The sequence below is a fragment of the Spermophilus citellus genome, assembly GCF_964194105.1.
Source record: "Spermophilus citellus genome assembly, chromosome: 1".
Taxonomy (NCBI): domain Eukaryota; kingdom Metazoa; phylum Chordata; class Mammalia; order Rodentia; family Sciuridae; genus Spermophilus; species Spermophilus citellus.
The window spans coordinates 162,461,626-162,487,957 of NC_138182.1; the positions used below are offsets into that span (position 1 = coordinate 162,461,626).

Genomic DNA, 26,332 nt, shown 5'->3' on the forward strand with positions numbered 1-26,332 from the left:
CAATAAGTCTTCAGGTGGAAACCAGGCCTTTTGACTCCAAAGGCTCCATTGAAGGGAACCAGAATCCAATAAAATAGCGAAGCTTTTTTCCAAAGAAAGCCTGAATGATAAAGCTTCCTTATGTGTTGAAACTCCTCTCTTCAATTTAGCTACTGCAATGGCATCACATCAAAAAAAACACTTTCTTCATATCTCTAGAATAATGTGTTTTTTTCCACAGTGACACTGAAACAAATGATTAAATTGTGGTAGCTTTCTAAATCTGATTAATATTATTCAGGGACTCCCACAAACTGTTTGCCATTTATTTTACTTGCTAATTAGGAGCTCTAAGGTCTTTATCTTCCCCAACCTACCATCACATGCTCAGGATGGAGCTTTGCTAAAAGCAGGACTGCTGGCTAATACTGTTAATGAGTTTAGCACTGCCAAAATGTCAATGGTTTTTTATTTGTTAAGAAAAGGGACTAATTTATCTAGTTCAGCTGCCCTCAGTAATTTTCATGGAAATGTCAGAGCAGCAATCAGGAGAAGCAATGGCAATAAAGATGATTACTAGAGGGGTAGCAAAGAACACCCCACTGACAAACGGCTTTTATTTTTCTCTCACCATTGGGAGATTTCATTCAGAGATAAGGCAACGAAGCATGTACAGTTCACATATTCTGTCAAAAGTACAATGACACTTTTGAAATCTTGAAACATACTGTATAGGAAGTTTAACTGCAAATCTCCAAAAGAAGAGAGCATAGGCTGTTTGGGGGCAAGAAGACAGAATAGCTGAGCTGAGTAATATAATTCACTTTCGTTCACAACACAGTTTAGGAGGCTGAATTAAGATAGGGCACCTGGAGGAGATCTAGATTGCTGTTATCACTTTTGCACTAGAAAAATTTGTTTTTATGATGTATTCAAGGCAAAATAAGAATAAAGATTCCTTCTTTGGCAATTTAGATTTATGCTTTCTTAAGAAAGTGTAAGTGGTTAGAAATGAAATACTTCTATGGGTCAATAATGGATATTGGGGTTGCCCATCTTTTGATCCTCGATGTTGGGCTGGCAAGGAAGGCATTCACCTAAGCTTATGACAGAATGTGTGGGGAAACCCTGTAAACTATGCTGATTTGGGTGGCTGGACTCCACCTTTCACTGACAAAAATTCCAAAATTTACCATAGGGCATATATCAAACTCATTCAAGTCTTTATGAGAAGGGAAAATCCTACAAATACAAAGTAAAAGATAAAGCACTCAGCCTAGTCCCCAAGGGCTGAGCTGCTGTACATTAAAAAATTCCAGGGCTCAGTGGTAGAGCACTTGCCTTCATGTGCAAGGCACTGGGTTGGATCCTCAGCACCACATAAAGATAGATAAATAAAATAAAGGTATTAGCCAGGCGCACGCCTGTAATCACAGGGGCTTGGGAGCCTGAGACAGGAGAATTGTGAGTTGAAAGCCAGCCTCAGCAATGGCAAGGCACTAAGCAATTCAGTGAGACCCTGCCTCCAAATAAAATACAAAATAGGGGCTGTGGCTCAGGGGTTGAGTGCCCCTGAGTTAAATCCCTAGTACCCACACCCAACCCCCACTCCCCCCCAAAAAAGGCTGGAGATGTGGCTCAGTGGTAAAAAGCCTTTAGGTTCCATCCCCAGAACCCTCTCCAAAAAAAAAAAAAAAAAAGAGCAAGTAAAATAAAGATATTGTATCCATTAAAACAAAAACAAACAAAAAACATTAAAAAAAAATTCCAGGCACTTGGGGCTGGGGCTGTAGCTCAGTGGTAGAGCACTTTCCTAGCAAGTGTGAGGCACTAGGTTCGATCTTCAGCACCACATAAAAATAAATGAATAAAATAAAGACATTGTGTCCACCTACAACTAAAAAACATTTTTTTTTAAATTCCAGGCAGTCAAGATGATAATTTTTTGCATCTACCCCATTCCGTCCCTGATTCCCTCTCTCTCACATAATGGCTATCAAAAACACTTCATATTTTCTGATGCAAAGCCCATTTTAACTTTTCATTTTACTAAATTAAGGGGGAGAATATGGCAAAAAGGCCCTTGTTTAGAAAATCAAGAAATGGAAATTCTGATGCCAAATTCCATGTGACCTGAGCTACACCCTCAAATTCCCATGCATATTAATTTCCAAGAAATTCAGCATATCTTTGTTATTTAAATCACAGGGTCCACATACTACCAACATAGGTGTTAAGAAAAATGTTTGAAGCCAGGTGTGGTAGTGTACATCTATAATCCCAGTGACCTTGTAGGCTTAGGCAGGAGGAGTACAAGTTTGAGACAGGTCTCAGCAACTTAGCAAGACCCCATATCAAATTTAAAATGAAAAAGGTCTGAGAATATAGCTCAGTGGTAGAGCACCCCTAGGTTAAATCTCTAATACCACAAAAGATAAAAATAAAGAAAAGCCTTTGACAGAAAATTTTCACTTTACCTCTTAAATTTCTTTTCAAAAAACAAGTACACAAATACAAAGTTGGTATATATGGCCTTAATTCAACCTCCCCTTCAGGAAAATTAACAGTTCCCTAAGGCAAGGATAGCAAAAATATCCACTTCATTTAATTTTTTATCAATTCATCTAGCTTAACAAAGCAATTCAACCAAGTTATTCATTGCAAGAGTGTCTCTAAAAACTGGACTTTTAAATGATCACATATGTTTACTTTAAGATAATGGAAGGAAATACTTTTATCTAAGGGGGCTCTGTTTATATTTCTAAGCAGAGAACTGCAGGGATATAATGCTACTGACTTGGCTGCCTGGGTATTCCTATGGCCATAAGAAATGTCTTGCTTTCCCTTGAATCAACTCCCCCGTGATTAATAATGGCATAGTTTTGATCTACCAACTACCTCAAAGACTAGAGTCACAATTCCTGAAAAAGAAATAAGCATTGTGCACAGACAGTGAAGGTCCAAGGCTCAAGTCTAGAAGCAGAAGACAGACAAAACCCCACACAGACTAACATATAAAAAAGAAAAAGGCTTCTTATAATTGGTCATCCTGGGGCTGGGATTGTGGCTCAGTGATAGAGTGCTTGCCTAGCATGCATGAGGCACTGGGTTCCATCCCAGCACCACATAAAAATAAACAAAGGCTCTCTCTCTCCTGCTAGCCCTGATTAATCCTTGTTGCCCTGCTGGGCGGTTAGAGGTGGGAACCAGAGAGGGGAGCTGTCTGGGACCTGGCAATAGAAATAAGGGCATAGAGAAGATTTTAATGAACCAAGAAGTCTGAACGTCTCTTGTAGAAGAATAAGAATTAGATTTGGTGATTAAGTAAAGTTAAGCAGAAGAATTGTAGAAATTAAGGAAGAGGAATGTAATTAAGGAACCTGATATAACAGAGAATTTGCCATCAAGAGTCATGTGAAAAACAATTGGAGCTAAAAAAAATCTGTTAATACAACTTGATAATACAGGAAAAACTGATCACTAGGCAATGCTGAGCTGATGTGGATCTGGGGCGAACAGTCTGGGCCTCTCAGAACACGCACTGAGCCGGGATCCGCTGAATTCAAGCTCCCATTCGCCTGCTTCCCACAAACAAACAGCTGTGACTCAGCACTAATTCTTTTTTTTTTTTTTATGTGTCCCAATTAAGGATTTTTTTTTTATTGGTTGTTCACAACATTACAAAGCTCTTGACAAATCATATTTCATGCATTAGATTGAAGTGGGTTATGAACTCCCAATTTTACCCCAAATGCAGATTGCAGAATCACATCGGTTACACATCCACAATTTTACGTAATGCCCTATTAGTAATTGTTGTACTCTGCTACCTTTCCTATCCCCTATTATCCCCCCTCCCCTCCCCTCCCATCTTCTCTCTCTACCCCATCTACTGTAATTCATTTCTCTCCTTGTTTAATTCCCCATTCCCCTCACAACCTCTTATATGTAATTTTGTATAGCAATGAGGGTCTCCCTTCATTTCCATGCAATTTCCCTTTTCTCTCCCTTTCCCTCCCATCTCATGTCTCTGTTTAATGTTAATCTTTTCTTCCTGCTCTTCCTCCCTGCTCTGTTCATAGTTGCTCTCATTATATCAAAGAATACATTTGGTATTTGAAATTTTTTTAGGGATTGGCTAGCTTCACTAAGCATAATCTGCTCTAGTGCCATCCATTTCCCTGCAAATTCTATGATTTTGTCATTTTTTATTGCTGCATAGTACTCCACTGTGTATAGATGCCACATTTTTTTTATCCATTCATCTATGACTCAGCACTAATTCATCCAGCTGAAACAACTGGTCAGCCCTTCTCATCCTACGGAGGTAAATGCCTACTGAGCCTTCATAGGTAGTGGCCACAGGTTTGAAACGGGCTTGGGAGAGACAGGACCCACCTGTTGCATTGGTCACCCGGCAAAGGGAAACGAACTGTCGCCATTTGCAAGAGATACCACCATGGCAGAGAACTGACGTCATCAGACTGCCGCGGAGGAGATAACTTCATTGAAACCTACGGATACAGGTGTGTAATTCCCTAGCCTTCCCCCTCCACACATCGGGAAAACCTTAAGGGCCCCTCCCAGCTCTCCCGTAAAGGCCCCTCCCAGCTCTCCCATGAGCGCGATAGCCAGACCGAGGGAATCAGAGGTGGCGCGGAAGCCGCGGTGCGGAACTACCGCTCCCACCAGTGCTGACAGCTGAGGTCTCTTGCACCAGCTACCGGGGGCGTGGCTACCGGAGGGCAAGTAAAATTCACTGAGGATTCTCAGCCCCAAGCTCTACAAACTTAGGGTCTGAGGGAATGGCAAACTGGAAGAGTGTGCCCAGTAGTTCATGAAAACAGGGCTCCCGGGAGCAGCAGACCTGGTGTGTAGCCAGTATTGTGGTGAGCGGCACCCGTGAGAGGGGCCTGGCTAGAGGAAAAGTGGGAAGTGACTAGACACAAGAGGAGGCCCTAGGCACTCAGGATTGGAGACTCGCCCAGTCTGGGAGGAGCTGCTGCACAGTGATTGGTTCCCGCGTATTGACAGGAGAAAATTGGCCTGGTGAGCAGAGCTCCACCTACTGGAAGAGAAGTTAATCAAACTCTAAGACTGCATTTATTAGTTTTTTTTTCTTTTTTTCTTTTCACTTTTTTTTTTGATTTGGGTTTTTCCTTCATTTTCATTTTTCTTTCTTGTTGTTTTTTAAATTTTTTTTACAAATTTTTTAAAATTTTTTTCTTCTAATTTTAATTTTAATTTTTTTATTATTTTTTAAATTTTTTTTTCTTTTTTTATTTCCTATTTTTTTCTTCTTTTGTCTTTTCATTTCTTTTCAATTATCTTATCCCCCCTTCCTTGAATTCTACCTGCTTACTCTCAATCTCTTTAGTGACTTCTTCCCTTCCCTTCTAATACCTTTCCTCCCAAGCATCTAATAAATTTATAGGAGTAAACAGTAACTCATCAGTCAAACAGAACAAGAAGTAACATGAGCAGCTTCAAAAAGCAAGGAAGAAAGGGAGTACAAACAATGCAGGATGGCCTAAATATTCAGGAGGACCTAGAGTCATCAGAAAAATGGTCATATAAAGAACTCAAGGAACACCTTAGACAGGTGGAATGGAACCTTAAAGAGGATACGAGACAGCAAATTCAAGCAGCGAAAGAACACATTGAGAATGAATTTCATAAACAGATAAAAGAAGAAGTTAAGCATCTTTATCAGGAGATAGAGATTATAAAAAATAATCAAACAATAATTCTAGAAATGAAGGAAACGATAAACCAAATTAAAAACTCAATTGAGAGTATCACTAACAGAGTGGAGCAAGTAGAAGCCAGAACGTCAGATAATGAAGACAAAATATATCATCTTGAAAAGAGTCCAGCCAACTCAGAAAGGCTGGTAAAAAATCACAAGAAAAACATCCAAGAGTTATGGGATAACATAAAAAAACCAAACTTACGAGTCATCGGGATAGAAGAAGGTACAGAGATTCAAACCAAGGGAATGAGTAACCTGCTGAATGAAATAATTACAGAAAACTTTCCAGAAATAAAAAAGGAAACAGATATACAAATTGAAGATGCATACAGGATACCGAGCACACAAAATCACAGTAAACCAACGCCAAGACACATTGTTATGAAGATATCCAATATACAGAACAAAGAGAAAATATTAAAAACTACAAGAGAAAGGAGACAGATTACATTCAGGGGTAAACCAATAAGGTTAACAACGGATTTTTCATCACAGACACTGAAAGCAAGAAGGTCATGGAACAATGTATTTCAAGCACTGAAAGACAATGGATGCCAACCAAGAATTCTGTATCCAGCAAAATTAAGCTTCAGGTATGACAACGAAATAAAAATCTTTCATGATAAACAAAAGTTAAAAGAATTTGCAGCCAGAAAACCAGCATTGCAAAGCATTTTGAGCAAAACACTACACAAGGAAGAAATGAAAAACAATAACCAAAACCATCAGTAGGAAGTGCCTCGGTAAAGACAGAGGGCGAGGGGAAAGATAATCATGGAGAAACAAACTAAATTTTTTTTAAAAAGGATAAATAATCAAACATGGATGGAAGTACAAACCATATATCAATAGTAACTCTGAATGTTAATGGCTTAAACTCTCCAATAAAGCGACATAGGCTGGTATCATGGATTAAAAAAACAAATCCAACAATATGCTGCCTCCAGGAGACACATCTGATTGGAAAAGACATACACAGGCTGAAGGTGAAAGGATGGGGAAAAATATACCATGCACACGGTCCTCGTAAGCAAGCAGAGGTGGCCATCCTCATATCGAATAAAATCGACTTCAAGACTAAGTTAATCAAAAGGGATAAAGAAGGACATTATATACTGTTAAAAGGAACCATTCACCAACAAGACATAACAATTATCAATATTTATGCACCAAATAATGGTGCGGCGACATTCATAAAACAAATTCTCCTCAAGTTCAAGAATCAAATAGACCACAACACAATAATTATGGGTGACTTCAACACACCTCTCTCACCATTGGACAGATCCTCCAAACAAAAGTTGAATAAAAAACTATAGAACTCAATATCACAATCAATAACCTAGACTTAACTGACATATATACAATATATCAACCATCATCAAATGGATATACTTTTTTCTCAGCAGCACATGGATCCTTCTCAAAAATAGACCATATATTATGCCATAGGGCAACCCTCAGTAAATATAAAGGGGTGGAGATAATACCTTGCATTTTATCTGATCATAATGGAATGAAACTGGAAATCAATGATAGAAGAAGGAAGGAAAAATCCTACATCACATGGAAAATGAACTAAATGATCAATGGGTTACAGAAGACATAAAGGAGAAAATCAAAAAATTCTTAGAGATAAATGAAAATACAGACACAACATATTGGAATCTATGGGACACAATGAAAGCAGTTTTAAGAGGAAAATTCATCGCCTGGTGGTCATTCCTCAAAAAAAGAAAAAACCAACAAATAAATGAGCTCACACTTCATCTCAAATCCCTAGAAAAGGAAGAGCAAAACAACAGCAAATGTAGCAGAAAGCAAGAAATAATTAAAATCAGAGCGGAAATCAATGAAATTGAAACAAAAGAAACTATTGAAAAAATTAACAAAACTAAAAGTTGGTTCTTCAAAAAAATAAATAAGATCGACAGACCTTTAGCCATGCTAAAGAAGAGAAGAAGAGAGAGTACTCAAATTACTAACATACGGATGAAAAAGGCAATATCACAACAGATGCTACAGAAATACAGAAGACAATTAGAAACTATTTTGAAAACCTATATTCCAATAAAATAGAAGATAGTGAAGACATCGATAAATTTCTTAAGTCATATGATTTGCCCAGACTGAGTCAGGAGGATACACACAATCTGAACAGACCAATATCAATGGATGAAATTGAAGAAGCCATCAAAAGACTACCAACCAAGAAAAGCCCAGGACCGGATGGGTATACAGCGGAGTTTTACAAAACCTTTAAAGAAGAATTAATACCAATACTTTTCAAGTTATTTCAGGAAATAGAAAAAGAGGGAGCTCTTCCAAATTCATTCTATGAGGCCAACATCACCCTGATTCCGAAACCAGACAAAGACACCTCAAAGAAAGAAAACTACAGACCAATATCTCTAATGAACCTAGATGCAAAAATCCTCAATAAAATTCTGGCGAATCGGATACAAAGGCATATCAAAAAAATTGTGCACCATGATCAAGTAGGATTCATCCCTGGGATGCAAGGATGGTTCAACATACGGAAATCAATAAATGTTATTCACCACATCAATAGGCTTAAAGATAAGAACCATATGATCATCTCGATAGACGCAGAGAAAGCATTCGACAAAGTACAGCATCCCTTTATGTTCAAAACATCAGAAAAACTAGGGATAACAGGAACTTACCTTGACATTGTAAAAGCTATCTATGCTAAGCCTCAGGCTAGCATCATTCTGAATGGACAAAAGTTAAAGGCATTCCCTCTAAAATCTGGAACAAGACAGGGATGCCCTCTATCACCACTTCTATTCAATATAGTTCTAGAAACACTGGCCAGAGCAATTAGACAGACGAAAGAAATTAAAGGCATAAAAATAGGAAAAGAAGAACTTAAATTATCACTATTTGCAGATGACATGATTCTATACCTAGCAGACCCAAAAGGGTCTACAAAAAAACTACTAGAACTAATAAATGAATTCAGCAAAGTGGCAGGATATAAAATCAACACGCATAAATCAAAGGCATTTCTGTATGTCAGCGACAAAACTTCTGAAACGGAAATGAGGAAAAACACTCCATTCACAATATCCCCCCAAAAAATAAAATACTTGGGAATCAACCTAACAAAAGAGGTGAAAGATTTATACAATGAAAACTACAGAACCCTAAAGAGAGAAGTAGAAGAAGATCTTAGAAGATGGAAAAATATACCCTGTTCATGGATAGGCAGAACTAACATCATCAAAATGGCGATATTACCAAAAGTTCTCTATAGGTTTAATGCAATGCCAATCAAAATCCCAACGGCATTTCTTGTAGAAATAGATAAAACAATCATGAAATTCATATGGAAAAATAAAAGACCCAGAATAGCAAAAGCAATTCTAAGCAGGAAGTGTGAATCAGGCGGTATAGCGATACCAGATTTCAAACTATATTACAGAGCAATAGTGTCAAAAACAGCATGGTACTGGTACCAAAACAGGCGGGTTGTACCAATGGTATAGAATAGAGGACACAGAGACTAATCCACAAAGTTACAACTATCTTATATTTGATAAAGGGGCTAAAAGCATGCAATGGAGGAAGGATAGCATCTTCAACAAATGGTGTTGGGAAAACTGGAAATCCATATGCAACAAAATGAAACTGAATCCCTTTCTCTCACCATGCACAAAAGTTAACTCAAAATGGATCAAGGAGCTTGATATCAAATCAGAGACTCTGCGTCTGATAGAAGAAAAAGTTGGCTCCGATCTACATATTGTGGGGTCGGGCTCCAAATTCCTTAATAGGACACCCATAGCACAAGCGTTAATAACAAGAATCAACAAATGGGACTTACTTAAACTAAAAAGTTTTTTCTCAGCAAGAGAAACAATAAGAGAGGTAAATAGGGAGCCTACATCCTGGGAACAAATTTTTACTCCTCACACTTCAGATAGAGCCCTAATATCCAGAGTATACAAAGAACTCAAAAAATTAGACAATAAGATAACAAATAACCCAATCAACAAATGGGCCAAGGACCTGAACAGACACTTCTCAGAGGAGGATATACAATCAATCAACAAGTACATGAAAAAATGCTCACCATCTCTAGCAGTCAGAGAAATGCAAATCAAAACCACCCTAAGATACCATCTCACTCCAGTAAGATTGGCAGCCACTATGAAGTCAAACAACAACAAGTGCTGGCGAGGATGTGGAGAAAAGGGTACACTTGTACATTGCTGGTGGGACTGCAAATTGGTGCGGCCAATTTGGAAAGCAGTTTGGAGATTCCTGGGAAAGCTGGGAATGGAACCACCATTTGACCCTGCTATTGCCCTTCTCGGACTATTCCCTGAAGACCTTAAAAGAGCATGCTACAGGGATACTGCCATATCGATGTTCATAGCAGCACAATTCACAATAGCTAGACTGTGGAACCAACCCAGATGCCCTTCAATAGATGAATGGATTAAAAAAAAAAATGTGGCATCCATACACAATGGAGTACTATGCAGCAATAAAAAATGACAAAATCATAGAATTTGCAGGGAAATGGATGGCACTAGAGCAGATTATGCTTAGTGAAGCTAGCCAATCCCTAAAAAACAAATACCAAATGTCTTCTTTGATATAATGAGAGCAACTATGAACAGAGCAGGGAGGAAGAGCAGGAAGAAAAGATTAACATTAAACAGAGACATGAGATTGGAGGGAAAGGGAGAGAAAAGAGAAATTGCATGGAAATGAAGGGAGACCCTCATTGCTATACAAAATTACATATAAGAGGTTGTGAGGGGAATGGGAAAATAAACAAGGAGAGAAATGAATTACAGTAGATGGGGTAGAGAGAGAAGAGGGGAGGGGAGGGGAGGGGGGATAGTAGGGGATAGGAAAGGTAGCAGAGTACAACAGTTACTAATAGGGCATTACGTAAAATTGTGGATGTGTAACCGATGTGATTCTGCAATCTGCATTTGGGGTAAAATTGGGGGTTCATAACCCACTTCAATCTAATGTATGAAATATGATATGTCAAGAGCTTTGTAATGTTGTGAACAACCAATAAAAAAAAAGTTGTACACAATAAATGAAAATTTAAAATAAAGTAAATCCTGTTTATGTAAAAATAAAAAAAAATAAATAAAATAAACAAAGGTCCATCTACAACTAAAATAATAATAATAATTGGTCATCCTTATTCTAGTAAAAACTGTCAAGTGTAAGATTAGAAACACAACTTAGAATCAACCTCAGAAATAAAATGACTGACCAACCATTATGGTTTGTTCAGTATGAACACATTTTTGTTGTTTTTGTACCAGAGATTAGACCCAGGGGTGCTCTACCACTGAGCCACATTCCTAGCCCTTTTGATTTTTTATTTTGAGACAGGGTCTTGCTAAATTCCCAGACTAACCTTGAACTTGAGATCCTCCTGCTTTAGCCTCCTGAATGGCTGGGATTACAGGCAGGAGCCACCATGCCTGGCAGGACTAAAGCAGGTTTTATAATGAAATTCTTGGACAAACAGAGATAGCTGTTTGCTTTAATAGAAATTCAAATGAGTAATTTTAGAATAAAAAATGACGGGTTAACTTCAATACAATTACTTGATGCTCAATTCTCTACATTAAAAATTTAAGATTATTTAGCTCTAGCTTGACAATTATTTTTTTCTTTCTTTTTTTTTAGGTGCCAAAAGAGAAATGTGTATGTATTTAATTGTTTGAGGCTCTGCCACTTATACTGTGACTTATTTAAAACCCCCTTCTTAAGTTCCTTACCATGCCAGGCCCATAATAAGCACTCAAATGTACCATCATTACTAAAGGTCCTCCAGTGGTCTGGCTGTATTTGTTCTGAAGGTCATTTTTAAATACACCCCTCCCTCCCTCCCTCCCTCCCTCCCCCTCTCTCTCTCTCTCTCTCTCTCTCTCTCTCTCTCTCTATATATATATATATATATATATATATATATACACATATTGTGGATTTTTTTTAATCTCAGAAGAACCTACAAATATCATTAGGTTGATACACTCTCCATTCTTCTCCTTTCCCTGACAGATCTACATTAAAAAATAAAAAAGTAATTTCATTTCCTTTTTCAATTTAAAACTGGGCTCTCCCATGCTCATTTTAGCATAACCAAATGATAGAAAATCCTTTTAATTGCAAAATATCATTATTTCTCTCTCAGTAATTTCTAATTACCCGCACATCCATGTCCACGTCAGGGTATGTTCTCTATCCCAACAGCTAACCTAGAAACAGCAACAAACTCATCAGAATTCTAGCAACACCAGTACCAAAACATAATTAGCTTCTTGGAATTTATGAGCCTATTCTTTCCACAAAATATAGTAATTATTCTTTTTAAAATGGATGTGATAATGCTTGTATTGCAAGGAAACACTTCTGTGAATGAATTATGGGTCACTACTCTCCTGTCATATCTGGTGAGTTTCCTTTTACCGCGTTGTCCTTCATTCATTTGAATTTTCAATCTCAAGGTAATAAAACCACTGACAATCAAGTGGGTAGGCAGCACACAATTACTAAAAAGAAATAATGTCAACTAGGTGGTGGTTGATTCTCAGTAATAGAGATTATAGAAATGGGGCAAGAAATAGTTTAAAGGACTTGCTATTATTTATTATCACTATTTTACTGATGTGAAAAAAAAAACTAATAAACTAAGGGAGAGAGAACTGTTAGTCCCATGAAAACAGAAAGGAAAATAAGAAATTCTTAATCTACTGTTACTCATCAGCACAGGACCTGAGAGGCTGAAAGTGACACTGGACAAACTTTTGGAATGGAAAGAAAAAGACTTTCCTCCAAAGTGAGAAGTTGAGTTGTTAATTACAGAGTCAATGCACAGTTCCTAGTAAACAAGAGGAATGCCCTGACCATGTGTCCTTTCCCTTCTAGCAAAGCTCCATGATCAGCTTCAGGGTATTATGTAAGAGGATCAGAAGTTTCCCACCTGCTCATTGGCTCCTGAAAGCCACTTCCAGGGAAAGTGCTATAGAATAGGAATAAGATCTCAGTGAAGTTTATATCTTAGCAAGTCCAGACTCCATGCTTTCTTTTCTTTTCTTCCAAAATCATTCAATACCATGACCTTCAACACGGCAAGGTCTTTCTCAATTGGGTCTTGATCCTCTAGTACTGTGTTAGGTATTACAGAGGGACAGCAGAAGAGCACATAAATGAGCCTGACACTCCCAGCCACTGAAGATGCTTACAGGCTTATAGAGGAGGTAACATTTAAACAGGAGAAACATTTTACATCATCTAGGTATGCATGTGGAAATGAAATGCAATACAATTTTCAGTAAACAGGTCAAAGTAGACACATGGTGGTGCCAAGTACAGTTAGCTGTACACAAAAAAAGGGGCATTTTCATGATTAAACTGTATTAAGCAAAGAAATGTAAATAGTACCATGCAAATGGTTGTGGTAATAAATATCAGGAATCTCTTCACCCATAATAATAAAGTGATGAATAAAGTGAATAATATCAAGGCTGAATAAATTAAGAAGCCCTTCTGTCAAGAAATAAACTCTATGCCCCGTCTCCTTTCTCCATCCTCCCAGGCTTGCCTATCAAATCCCAGTGCTAATTCCACCCCTAGTTCTGTGGTCCTCAGGATTTTTGTGTATGGCCAATATCCACAGGAAGAGAGGGGTTTACCTCTTCACAGAGAGATGCCAGCTTCTCCAGCACAAATCATTGAACATTTACAGCCAATAGCCATATGAAGCAGGGCCCCCTCTAGGTCACTGAAGAGTACCATATAGGGGATTTATTTCAGTCCTGCCTACTTCCCATGATGGCCTCACAGCTGTCCTGATAAATAGGTAGCATGAAGTCAGGCATTAGAAACTGCTCAGTTGCTTCCTCTACTTTGCTATGGATGGTATAATTCTTAGCAAACCAACTTCCTTCTAGTAAAGGGGGAGCCAAGAGGGAAGTATCTATATTAAGCTGGGATAATTTTAACTAAAAATACCTTGGAGGTTAATGAAATCAAGGCCAGATGAGCACTCTGGAAGCTATTTTCCATCATTCAAATGATCAAGTTTCTACTACAATCCTTTGATGAGCCTAATACTGGTCTATTGGTCTAAGTACAAATGCTTCTATCATCCAAGTTCCCACAATTAACTCTTTCTATTTTCATAAATACTCATTTCTGAATGAATGTTATACCTTATGCTTGAGAAAATGTTTGTGCTGAATGACATTTCTGGCTAGGAAGCCAGGCTCTGACACCTCCTGCACCATGCCTAGAGTCCCAGCTTGGCTTTCAGCATGCCAGAAAAGTGGGAGCAGAGGAAAACAAGGAGAGCTTGCAGATGGCTTCACTCATGCAGCTTACATCCCTCCCTTTGCTTCCTGAAAGCAGCAAAGCCCTGAAGAGCATCCTAGCAACCAGAGCCTCTAGCCAGTGGGTCATCCAGGGTGGGCCACTGGATTAATGAGATCCTTACAAGAAAAACCAAAAACACCCTGAAGCGACAAGTTGGCCCTCCTCCATTCTGCTACAAAAATAGTTACTCTGACTCCAAGAGCTAAATTGATTACATGGCATAGTTTGCCAAGTCAGTAGGTTAAATGTTGTTCTAGATTAGCATTTTGGTCATATCCACTTAAAACAAAAATTAAATAAAGCCTTTAAATGTAGGCTTGTACTTAGCGACACAGTTTGATTTAGGAATTTCCAAGTAATAATCTTGTTGTTATTTATAGGAAGCTACCATTAAAACTGAGAAACACTAGCAATTCACAATGGTAACATTCTTTGGCCAGAAAAATAAAATTCAGCAACCCTTCTGATTAAAAAGGATGAAGGTTCTACACTTATATTAATTCACAGGGGCTGGGGATGCAGCTCAGTGGTAGAGTATGTGTGAAGCCCTGGGTTCCATGCCCATTGTCTTCCCCACCCCACCCCCCATACACACACAAAATGAGAGAAGACTTTGCAAAAATCCATTAATACACAGAGACAGGTATATATGCAAGAAAGGAGTCATACAGTACTAGATGTTCAAGTGAAAGGTCCTTTTTTGAAAACATCATTATAAAATTGGTTTCACTTGGTGGTTAAAAAAATAAATAAATAAAAGGTCAGCCAACTTCACACCTCCCACCATCCCATAACCCATGGTTCAGAATGTCTCAGCCATGGTTATGATGGCCCCAGAGGGTAACCAGTATGGGAGCTGGGCAGCCCATGCTGGCTTCCAAGTCTGCCGCCTGGCTTTCCCTGTCTCTGCACCCCTTCCCTGGCTGCTTGCTGACACATGGCAGCACTCCTTCACCATTTTATTTATTTATTTTTAATATTTTTTTTAGTTGTTGATGGACCTTTACTTTATTTATGTATTTATATGCGGTGCTGAGAATTGAACCTAGTGCCTCACACACGTGAGGCAAGCTCTCTACCACTGAGTCACAACCCCAGCCCCTCCATCACCATTTTAAAGGCATTCTTAAATAAGCAACAGGCAGAAGACTAAGCAAGCAAGCCCAGGTAGAATAACAGATGGTCCCAATTTATTATATAGCCTGTGTGTTTGGTCTTTTTTAAACTGGTCTTTGGATTATTTTACAAAGACCACCCCAGGGCCTTGAGGTATCCTTGTGTTTTCTTCTGTAACATCAGCTGCGAATACTGCACAATGTGCTGCTCAGTCTCTTCATTAACACACATTTTTTTCTCCCTTGCCCCCACCCTGCCCTTAAAGACACTGTAGACCTCTTTAGCCATGGTTTTGCTTCCTGCAGTTTCAAAAACCTGCACTCAGCTGTACTCTAAAACTATTAAATGAAAAATTCCAGAAAAATATTAAATGATAAATTCCAGAAGTAAATAATCCATAAGTTTTAAATAACTTTTATTACAATACATTGCTATAATTATACTATTTTACTAATAGTTACTGAGGTTAATCTCTAACTGTGTATACTTATAGGATGTTTGTGTAGGCAAAATCAGCATATACAGGGTTCAGTGTTATCTACAGTTTCAGGCATTTACCAGGGGTCTTGGAATGTAGTCCCTGAAGATAAAGGAGGATTAGCATATAAGAAAACAAGTTATGTAGGGTCATTATTTACATGAATAAAGATTTTTAAAACAAAACATTTATTCAATAGCTAATTATATATTATAATCTATAAGCTAAACAATTAGTTAAGTTATATATATTTTAGTTGTAGACAGACACAATATCGTTATTCATTTTTATGTGGTGCTGGGGATTGAACCAGGGTCTCACGTGTCCGAAGCAAGCCCCCTACCACTGAGCTACAACCCCAGCCCTAGTTAAAAAGTTTTCTTAAAAATAACATCTCAAGAAAAAACTTAAAACAGACTATAAAGTATAGTATGATCCCCTTAAAGAAAAAATAACTAAAAGAACATACCAAAATGTCACTAGATAGTAAAATCACAAGACTCTTTATTTTCTCTTATTTTTCAAATGTTGCCTGGATACACATCACTATTATGATCATACCTGCATATGATCTTACTTCTTACCCTACTATTTTTTTAAGAAGTCAAAGGTGGAAATGTTTGTGTGGCATGAAAGTTTTCTTAAAAAAAAAAAAAAAACAACAAATAATGATGACTTAAAAAAAACACAATCTGCTCCAGTTTATAATGACAGATTCTGAGCCCTAAATGCATGTTTACTATACATACATAAAAGGCTAGAAGGCATAGATGACAGTCCTTTGACCTGCCATGTGGTTACTTTATACTCCTCTTTATTTATGTGATATGTGAACTATAAGCATCTACTATGGAGAGACTGGAACAGGACAATGTCATTGTGAGTGTGCAGCCATCAAGAGGAAAGCTTCCCAAATCCTAATCTCTGAGTACATCAGTCTTATGAACCAACAAGTGCACTTCCACTTAGCTGACCAACAAGCACTCAAACTCAGCATGTCCAAACTGGGATTCATCATTCCTCACAGACTGGATTTTACTATGGGCTCTCTAATCTTTGCAATCAGCATAATCTTCCCAGAAACCTGGACTTCATCCCCAATGCCTATCAACCCACTACAACCTGTCCACCCATGCACCAAAACCCAGGTCTTACAGATGCCAGCTCTCAAGGTCATGACTACAGAGTCTGAAAAGACAGTGTGCATTGTGCACACAGCAGGTACTTCTGGACTAGCTGAAAACAAGCCCTGCAACCTATGAGATGCAGGACTTTGAGAAAGTTTAAACTAAGTTCATCCTCTCAAAAATGAACACTGAGGGCTAGGTACTATGCAAGTGCTAGGACCACTGGTAACAGTCATTCTGGGAGGAAATACCAAGACCATGGGCATGTATCATGATTAAGGAGAGGAAAGGACAGGAAACCTAGACCAATACAGGAATACCAGGGAGGTTTTCCAGGGGAACTAACATTTAAACTAAGGATGAACAGGAAGTAGATATGGCAGCAGTACAAAAGCAAAAGTTGTGAGGTCCAGAGACAACCAGGTACCTTGAAGGTACTGACACTAATCGAGTTTGCTGAAGTCTAGAATATAAGGGTGAGAAGTAACCAGAAATATAGCTGGTGAGGTCAACAAGAGCTAAGGGATTGGGTATCCCGAAAGCAAAGGTTTTAAACAGGGAAATGACCCCAAAATGCATTTAAAGTGCCATTACTGTAACTGTTTTCATTTCTGCCAGTATACATTCTGGTTTATGCTGTCAAGAATTTGTAATCAAACGCATTTTTTTTTTTTTCTGGCAGGGATGGATAGCACTGGTGGTGAAGCTCAGTGGTAAAGTGCTTGTCTAGCATATAGGAAGCCCTGGGTTCTACTTTTAGCACCATTCAATTTTTTAAAAATTTGTTTTAATTGGTTTCACATGACAGTACAATGACCTTGACATATCATACATTTGAATCAGATGGGATATAATTTCTCATTTTTCTGAGTATACAGGTTGCAGAATCATATTGGTCATGCAGTCACATATATACACACAGTAATAATAATGTCTGTTTCATTCTACTAGGAAGAATGTCTGTTTCATTCTACCAGGAAGCTCTGGTTTCTACTTTAAGCACCATTCAATTAAAAAAAAACAACACACCTTTCTTCTTAAGCTGACATTTCCTACTAATTATTAACATACTAGAATATTTTTAAAAAGCAATTTAAAAATTCTTTCCTCAATTTTTCTGAGTGAATTAAAGATAGGCACATAATTAGAAAAGCCCATTCACTGTTAGCTGTACTCTTATAGTCAGAAAAGCAATGAAAAGGTTAATTTCTTTTCTAAGTTACAAACCCCCAAACTCCCTACAAAATGGATCACATTAACTTCCCGACTCCAAATACTGTGCAAGGTAGCATTTACAAGACACCATATCCCTGTCATCATTTTGCAGCATCAGTTACGCCCATCTTCCCATCCAGCTCATATAAGCACCAATAGTTCAGGATACTCACCAAAGCACAATGGGCTGACTGCTTTGAAAACTTAATTCTGCCACTGAGGGATATGGCAGTGTCATATATTGAATAAAATCCAATCCGTAACCCAGGCTTTATTGGAATACCTTATTAGCTCTACACAGTAACCTATGAACACTGACATTTATAAAAAGTCAAATTAGTGAAATGAATTTAAATCTCTATCATTCCTACTGGATTCAGAATCATTCACCCAAGAAAAGCAATTAACATATTTCTGTCACTTGCAAATGAATACTGAAATTTAACCGCAAGGACTTCCCTACACTTGTGAAAAACTGAATTTTTTTTTTGCATGTAGGGCACAATTATATAAAGATTATTATTATGAATAATAATTCCCATGAGATTTGACTAGACACAAAGTCCCATCCTTAAATACCACACATTCATTTCTAATTTGTAAAGAAACTTTCATTAGGCTAGAGGCATTAGATTACTATTCTCATGAGTTCTAACAGTTTTATGTTTGATTAACCAGAGTATCAATGGACAATATGCACTTAATAATTTCTAACAGTAAGCTTTCAGTATCAAAACTGTTATTGTGCATCATTAAACAATTATAGTTTTGTTCTACTAAAGGCAACTTGTTTCTAAAAGTAACTTTTAAAAATGAAGAAAGGGAGGGAAACTTGCCTGGTGACACAAAAGTAATTTTGTACCACACTGCTTCACTTGAAGTATTTCAACAAAATATTAATACAGATGCTCTTGGCTTACTAGGAGGTTGCTTTCTGATAAACCCACCAGAAGTTGAAAATGCATTTAATACACCTACTCTACAGAACACCACAATTTAGTAGCACAATAACCTGTAGAGTATTAGCTGTTTACACTCCTGATCCCATGGCTGGCTGGGAGCTGTGGCTTGCTGCAGCTCCTAACATGGAGAGAGAGGATCTTACCCCTTGTTTGCTAGCTCAGGAAAATATCACAATTTGAAATCTGAAGTACAGTTTTTATTGACTGCATATTGCTTTCACACCATTGTAAAGTTGAAAAATCTTAAGTGGAACCATCAGGGACCATCTGTATCGCCATCCTTCACATTTATCATTTCTAACACAATCTGCAACAATCCCAGCTCCTGGAGCTACTCCCACCATCCCACGATTAGAACCTGTTCCCAATCAGCCTCTGTTCTGATCTCTTCTCTTGGGGGAATGGGGGAGCGGGGGACACCTAATACCAAACTGATATTCCCATGAGATTGGACTGGAAGTGAAGCTCTCCAACCCCAGACCTACTGGGTGAACTCAGTGTTTGCCTTCAGAAGCAAACAGAAGGGCAGTACACCTTCTGTTTATTTTATTTTTACATCTTTCTATCATTCATAACTATCAGGTATCTGGTCAACCACACTGCAAGAATGTGCTTGGAAGAGAAAGCATTTCTCCTGCCTGTGAACATCCCAAGTAAGCTTCCAAGACGGAGAAGCAGAACAGACTGTATTACCGAGTGCTGCATGATAAGCCCTGAGGCACAAGAGTGTGGCCAGGCCCCATGGCATACTTGGTATTAACTGGAAGTTGAGAAAGGCCTTCCAGAGAAGGATGTGTGTTGTTGGTCTAAAAGATGAACTGGTGTCATTAGGTGAAGGCACAGGTCATTGTAGGAGGAGGGACAGGCATGAGTTTTGCTCTGATAAGGAAGGAGGAGGAAGAATACTGACTTTTTATAAAGGATTTGTATTACACAAGACCTGTGCTTCTCCTTTTACCTGCTGGATATTCAAATCCATGTGGGCTGTAGATAACTTATGAGGCAACAGCTCAGAGATGGTAGTTTAAGTCATGGGGATGGAAACATCACCATAGGAAGCTTCAGAGATGAAAATCTAAAGGCTCCAAAACTCCACCCCATAAGTAAGAGGTTAAGAGGTTAAGACAGGTTCAGGACTCCTGTTGAGAACAGGGCAAAGTGGGCAGGAAATAAAGAGGGGGTGGGGGTCTATAAAAATGCAAGATATCCCCACTCCCGTGGATACCAGCCCTGGGTCCCCTTCTCCTCTCTGTGAGGTGCAGGGAGGGGGGGGGGTGGAGAGCAAGGACCCAATCCCGATTTCCAAGACTCGTATCAGCATCAGTTTCCTTCATATTGCTCTCAAGCTATTAGCTCCTCAGCAAATAACCCATATGCTTAACAACTTAAAAACACCCGCAGGCACGTAGTACCTCTTCCTACTTTCTGACCATTATACAAAGCCTCAATAAAGTACCAAAATCATTAAAACAACAACAACAAAAAAAAAAACATTTAAAAAAGCTTCTTTCAAATGAAAAAGTTAGCTGTAGAGAGAAACACAGATGGTCTTCCTACCGTGAAGCAAAATCCAAGTCATCTCAAACCCACTTACCCAGGCTCCCCTCTCATCCTCCTGAGGTGCTTCCTCCTGCACTCACTGCCAGTCCAAAGCAAAGCTCCCACCCATACTGCTGCACCCTTCTTCCAGTTAACAGACTGAGACTTGCAAGGGAATTCAAAGACTTTGCATCGCTGATAAAACTTTATCTACATGAGCAAAACGGTTTTGCAATGCATAAAGACCGTCTGTTTTGCAGCAGTATGTCCTCATTCCAGACGTGGGCAGCTTGCAATGCCTTCCCAAGCTGACCCTGAGTCACAGTGGTCATCTTTGAGGCCACTTCCGGGCCCTGGGTTCAATAGGAAAACACTATAGAAAACACTATAACTGGGACAAAATTGGAATAAATTTCATACTCAAAATTTAAAAGCAATTAGTATTATCACTTATTAGCTCATAAACATTCTAGCTCTGTGAATCCAAAAGAAGAAAACAGCCACCTTTCTTTTCTAAGACTTGCCAATATTTGGATAAACATTTTCCCAGGTCATGAGCTTTTGGAGTGAATGTTAAGAAGAAAAACAGCTGCAGCCTTCACTCTCATGATTCCTGGATATTGTTCTCATGACAGAACTTCTTTTACATTATTTCAGTACACCCAGCTACAACTCCTAATGCTTCTGTTTATCAAGTGCTTCCTTTCCACTTGGCACCTTTGCTCTAGAGTAAGCACTGCAGCAAACACAGTATTACTATCATTATTATCACAGCAACAAGAGTTGACAATACCCATATATTCACCAGGCATTGTGGTAAGTAGTACATGGTTATGTCACTGGTCTTTGCCATTTGTCTGGGGCACATACTCTTTTTTTTTTTTTAAAGAGAGAGAGGGGGAGAGAGAGAGAGAGAGAGAATATTTTTTAATATTTATTTTTCAGTGGACACATCTTTATTTTATTTTATGTGGTGCTGAGGATCGAACCCGGCACCCCGTGCATGCCAGCAAACAACACGTTACCGCTTGAGCCACATCCCCAGCCCAAAGGGCACATACTCTTGTTACTATTTTATAACAGGGAATGTGCAGCCCAGAAAAGTAACTTTCCCCTGATTGCCTAGCTAGGAAGTGCCAGAGCTATGATTTCAGATCCTACAACTTCACAAACACATAGTTTTCAAAGAAAGAAACTGAAGTAACCTGACTCATTAAAGATGTAAGTCAGGGTAGCCAAAAAAACAGAGGTTTATCCTAGTTGTTCAACATACTATCCTGACCCCAATATGTCATCGTGGCTAACTGGGGACATTTTAATGCTAAAGACGCCCCATATTTGACACTCGGAGAATTAAAGGGTTTGTAGGCGGCTTTATCAGCATCAGACACTTTCTTCTGCGCAGTAATTACATGTGTGTCCAGACAGCATTTCATAAGCAGCTCAGAAACCCAAAATGAGAGAGAAGCCGTCTCAGAAGTCGCTCTATCAATCCCACTGGAAGGCATACTGTTTTCGGTCTCTTGCTGACAGTAGGGCATACCAAAAAAAGAGTATCCCAAATCTGAGTTTAAATACCCATTCTATGTAAGAAATGGAAAATCCTCCAGTGCTGGGGTCTGACACACCAATGTCCCCCTCCTCACTCTCGATGCCCCGTGAATCATCAGCCTGGACATAGCCAGTTGCCTCTGGGCCACTGCATTCCCACAGTACTCCTGTGTGATGCTCAATCAGAAGCACTCCCAATCAAGCATGAAAGTAAATTAGATTTTGGTTTAACCAGGATTAGATTCATAGCACCAAGAAATGAAGTAACAGTTATCTAATCTAACAGGCCAGCCTCAGACTTCCTGGCTACTCTCCACAGGCCCCACTTGCTAAAGCTCTCTTCTAGAATTCCTCTTTAAAGACTGTGAAATCACCATGTGGGGTGGGAAAACATACCTCTTTATAGGTCATGGGCCTAATTCTTAACTCTGTGCTTACCTAAGGTTGCGGCATATCCACTACTCTTTCCACAAGTTGAGCTACCCAGTGTTGGCCTGTGAAAGTCTGGCCCCACCTGCTTCAGAAAGTTACTTATTCCTGCAGAGCTAGGAGGAGCCTCCTGGGCTCCAGCACAGAACATTTGTTTTCCATGGAGAAGCAGTTCATTCTCAGGCCTCATTTTATAGCCCCTTCATCTGGAAATACTAAAGAGTGAGTGCTACGCAAAACCCAACACAGAAAATCAGACATGCACAAAAGAGAAGAGGGATAAGGGGCAAAGGGCTAATATCCAGAATACAAAAAGAACTCCTATAAATGGAAACAAGCAAACAAAAAAACCTCAATTAAAAATGAGCAAAGGACTTGAATAGACATTTCTCCAAAAATACAAATATGGCCTATTAATAAACACATGTAAAGATCAACATCATTAGAAGGGCTAATTGTTTATTTAGTTATTTTAAAAGAAAAGTCAAGCTGGATAGTACGCACTTATACTCCCAGGATTTAGGAAGCTAAGACAGGAGGGTCACCTCATTACAAGTTTGAGACCAGCCTGGGCAACAAAGCAAGATCCTGTCTCCAAAAAACAAAATGAGGGCTGAGGATTTGGCACAGTGGAGAGCACTCACCTAGCGTGCCCTCAGCCCTGAGTTCAATTGCCAGTACTGCAAAAACAAAATGAGAAAGGAAAAAGTGTTGGCAATGGTGTGAAGAAACAAGAAACCCTACATATTATGGGTAAATTGTGCAGCCATTACAGAAAGCAATGTGGCAATTTGCTAAAAAATTAAACATAAAATTACCACATGATCCAGCAATTCCACTTCTGGATATATATATGTGTGTGTGTGTGTGTGTATATGTGTGTTTACATATATATATGTAAATGCAGAGACTCTGACAGGTATTTGTATATCATGTCCATTGTAGCATTACTCAAAAATTGAAAACAACCCAAATGTCCATCAATGGATAAATGTGATATATAAAATGTGATATACACATACAATGGAATATTATTAAGCTCTAAAAAGGAAGGTAATTCTGACATGCTATGACATGGATGAATCTGGAAGACATTTATGTTAAGTGAAATAATCCAGTCACAAAAGAATAAATACTGTGATTCTACTTTATGAAGTGTCTAGAATAGGTAAATTCATAGAGACAGAAATTACAAATGCTGATGGTCAGAACAGGTGGAGGGGAGTTATTATTTAGTGGGTAGAGTTTCAGTTGGAGAAATAAGAAAGTTCTGGAGATGGATCATAGTGATAACTGTACCACAGGTGAATGTGTATACTACCATGGTTAAAATGGCTAGGCTGGGCTGGGCATGTGGCTCAGTAGTAGAGCACTTGCCTAGCATATGCGAGGCTCTGGGTTCAATCCCCAGCATCACACACATGCAAAAAATTCATAAAACATTAAATTTTGTTATGTATTTTTTTAAAGAGCATGAGAAGCTTGACCAAGTCATATACTGTCAATACACAGCAGCTGACAGACCAGCCAAACAGTCACCCATCTCATTATTCCCCAAAATAGAATGCAACTGCTCTTTCGGATTTGCAGACCTGCTAAGCCCCAACAATCTTTGCCAGTAAAAACCCACTGAGAGCAGATAATGATAATGCACCAAAACACCATAGAGCTAAAAATAAATTCTTCTAATATTTTAATAGTAGGAGCTAAAAAAAAATAATGCCATATGTGGACAAGATTAACTGAAAAAAATAGAATGTCTCCTCTTAAAATAATTAAAGAATAATTAAAGAATATTACAAAACACATACTATCATGTAAATATCCTGTGACACAGGAACAAAGGAAGTTGAGGCAGAAAAGGGAAAAAAGTCATTGGAATTAAAACATAAATCAATCCGGTTTCTACATTTTCCCCTTCTGCCATGAGTTAGCCTTCTTCAGGCCTCATGCAAAAGGTTTAGACAAGTTAAAAGTCCAGTCAAAGATAAGCATAGTGATATCATCATCCAATAGAAGCATCTTATGTGATTCCATTCTTACTGGTGACTTTCTGGTCATGCTCTAATCATCAAGTTGCTTTTTAATAGGAAAAAAGTACCAGTATTCCAGTCTCCTTAGAGCTATATTTGTTATAAATCAATAAACTGGTACTAAATTTCATTTTTAAAAAAGCAGTGATTCTTAGTAGTTGGAGAAAACTGATCCAAGTGATGGTGAAAGCAGAGTCCAGTTTTCCTAATTCAGAAGCCACTTACATTCACATCATCAGCATCCATCAGTACTGAACCATCAATCAAGGAAAGACAGCCTTTAGATCTTTCTTGGCCAGTGTCTGTGCCTCTCAGTTCTTTAAATCATTCCTTTTAAGGGAAAAATGAACTGGAATACCCTGAAATAATTATGGTTTATTTTTACGGCCTAAACAATTATTTCTGATTATAGAAAATGACACAGTTTGAAAATTTGGAAATATGCGCAGGCTTTCAAGGCGTGAGCAAGCAAAAGAGGAAGCATCTGATAACTCATCACTTGACCATCTTCTGAAAGTAACTTAATTGGCTTTTGGAAATGACCTTCCTGACCTTTTCTTTCTTTTTCTCTCTCTGGTGTCTATGTATGTTTCCTGAATCTCTTGAGTCTAGCCTGACCCACAGTGTAGGGAAAAAAAATTATAGAAAGAATAAAAAATAAATTCAGGCCTATGTTCAAAACTCTCCAGAGAGATCCAGATTCTTTCTCATGGCTTACAAAGCTGCAGGTAATCCAGCCAGAAGTATTTTCTAGGTCTGCTCTTCCACCATCTCCCGGCCACTCTTTAAACACAACAGGCATGTTCTGATTGCCCCCCACAATCACACCTTTATCCCTCACTTCTTCCCATTCTCAGTCACAGACTGAGGTCTTCCCTGACCACTTAATAGCGACCCTCAGTCCTTCAATCCCTGCATATTTTTTTTCTTTATAGCACATATTACTGCAGGATACACATCTGTCTGTGTGTGTTGTCTGGCTCCCACTAGAGTGTGGAGTCCATTAGAAGAGACTACATCAATTTTGTTTGTTGCTGTATCCCCAGACCTAAGATAGCATCTGGTATGTAGAAGGCACACATGATATTTGTTGAATAAATAAGTAAATGGGGAAGAGCTAATAAGTTACAGTCATAATGACCAAACCTGATTTCATCAGATGTGTACCTTAACTAAAATAGAAAAGTTATCTATCCAACACATCTATCACAGTAAACAACTGGGATTTGGTCCAAAGAGGCAACTTTGAAGTCTGTTGATGCCCTATTCCATCACAGATTGACTTAATGCTGGCAATACAGTGCTTCGTTGTACTCTACACATTCCTTCAAAGATTTCAGGGTTTCCTTAAGGAGGCAGACAATACGCCTGGATCATGAAAGCGAGTGTTCTGAATACAAGTGAGGAAAGAAACGATTAACCTGGAGAAGCTAGGAGGAGTCGGGGCAGGGACCCAGGAGCAGTTACAGTGTGCCCCGTATTCTAAAGAGGGACAAGCGATTACTCCCTCTCTTACCAGGCAACCATTCAGAGAACTTCATTGCCTTTCTCACTGCAAGGCAATCTTTCTCCACACTGGCATTCTTCCCTTGACAACTGCTTTAAGTATTTCTCACAAATCCTGTTGGAGTTAACTGACATGTGCACACACACTGGGGTTTCATGTTACCTTCTATTCTCGAGTAATCAAACACTAGAACCTTTCCTTGATTTAAGATGCATTTCCATATCTAGCCCTACATGTCCCATCATGCATTCCAAACGCTAATCAA

The 26,332-nt window shown here is 38.7% G+C and overlaps 1 protein-coding gene across 2 annotated transcripts in view; it reads right to left on the reverse strand.

Moving 5' to 3' along the window:
• Positions 1-26,332, reverse strand: part of MCC (MCC regulator of WNT signaling pathway) — a 269,529-nt gene that overhangs the window by 235,646 nt on the left and 7,551 nt on the right. The window lies entirely within an intron of this gene.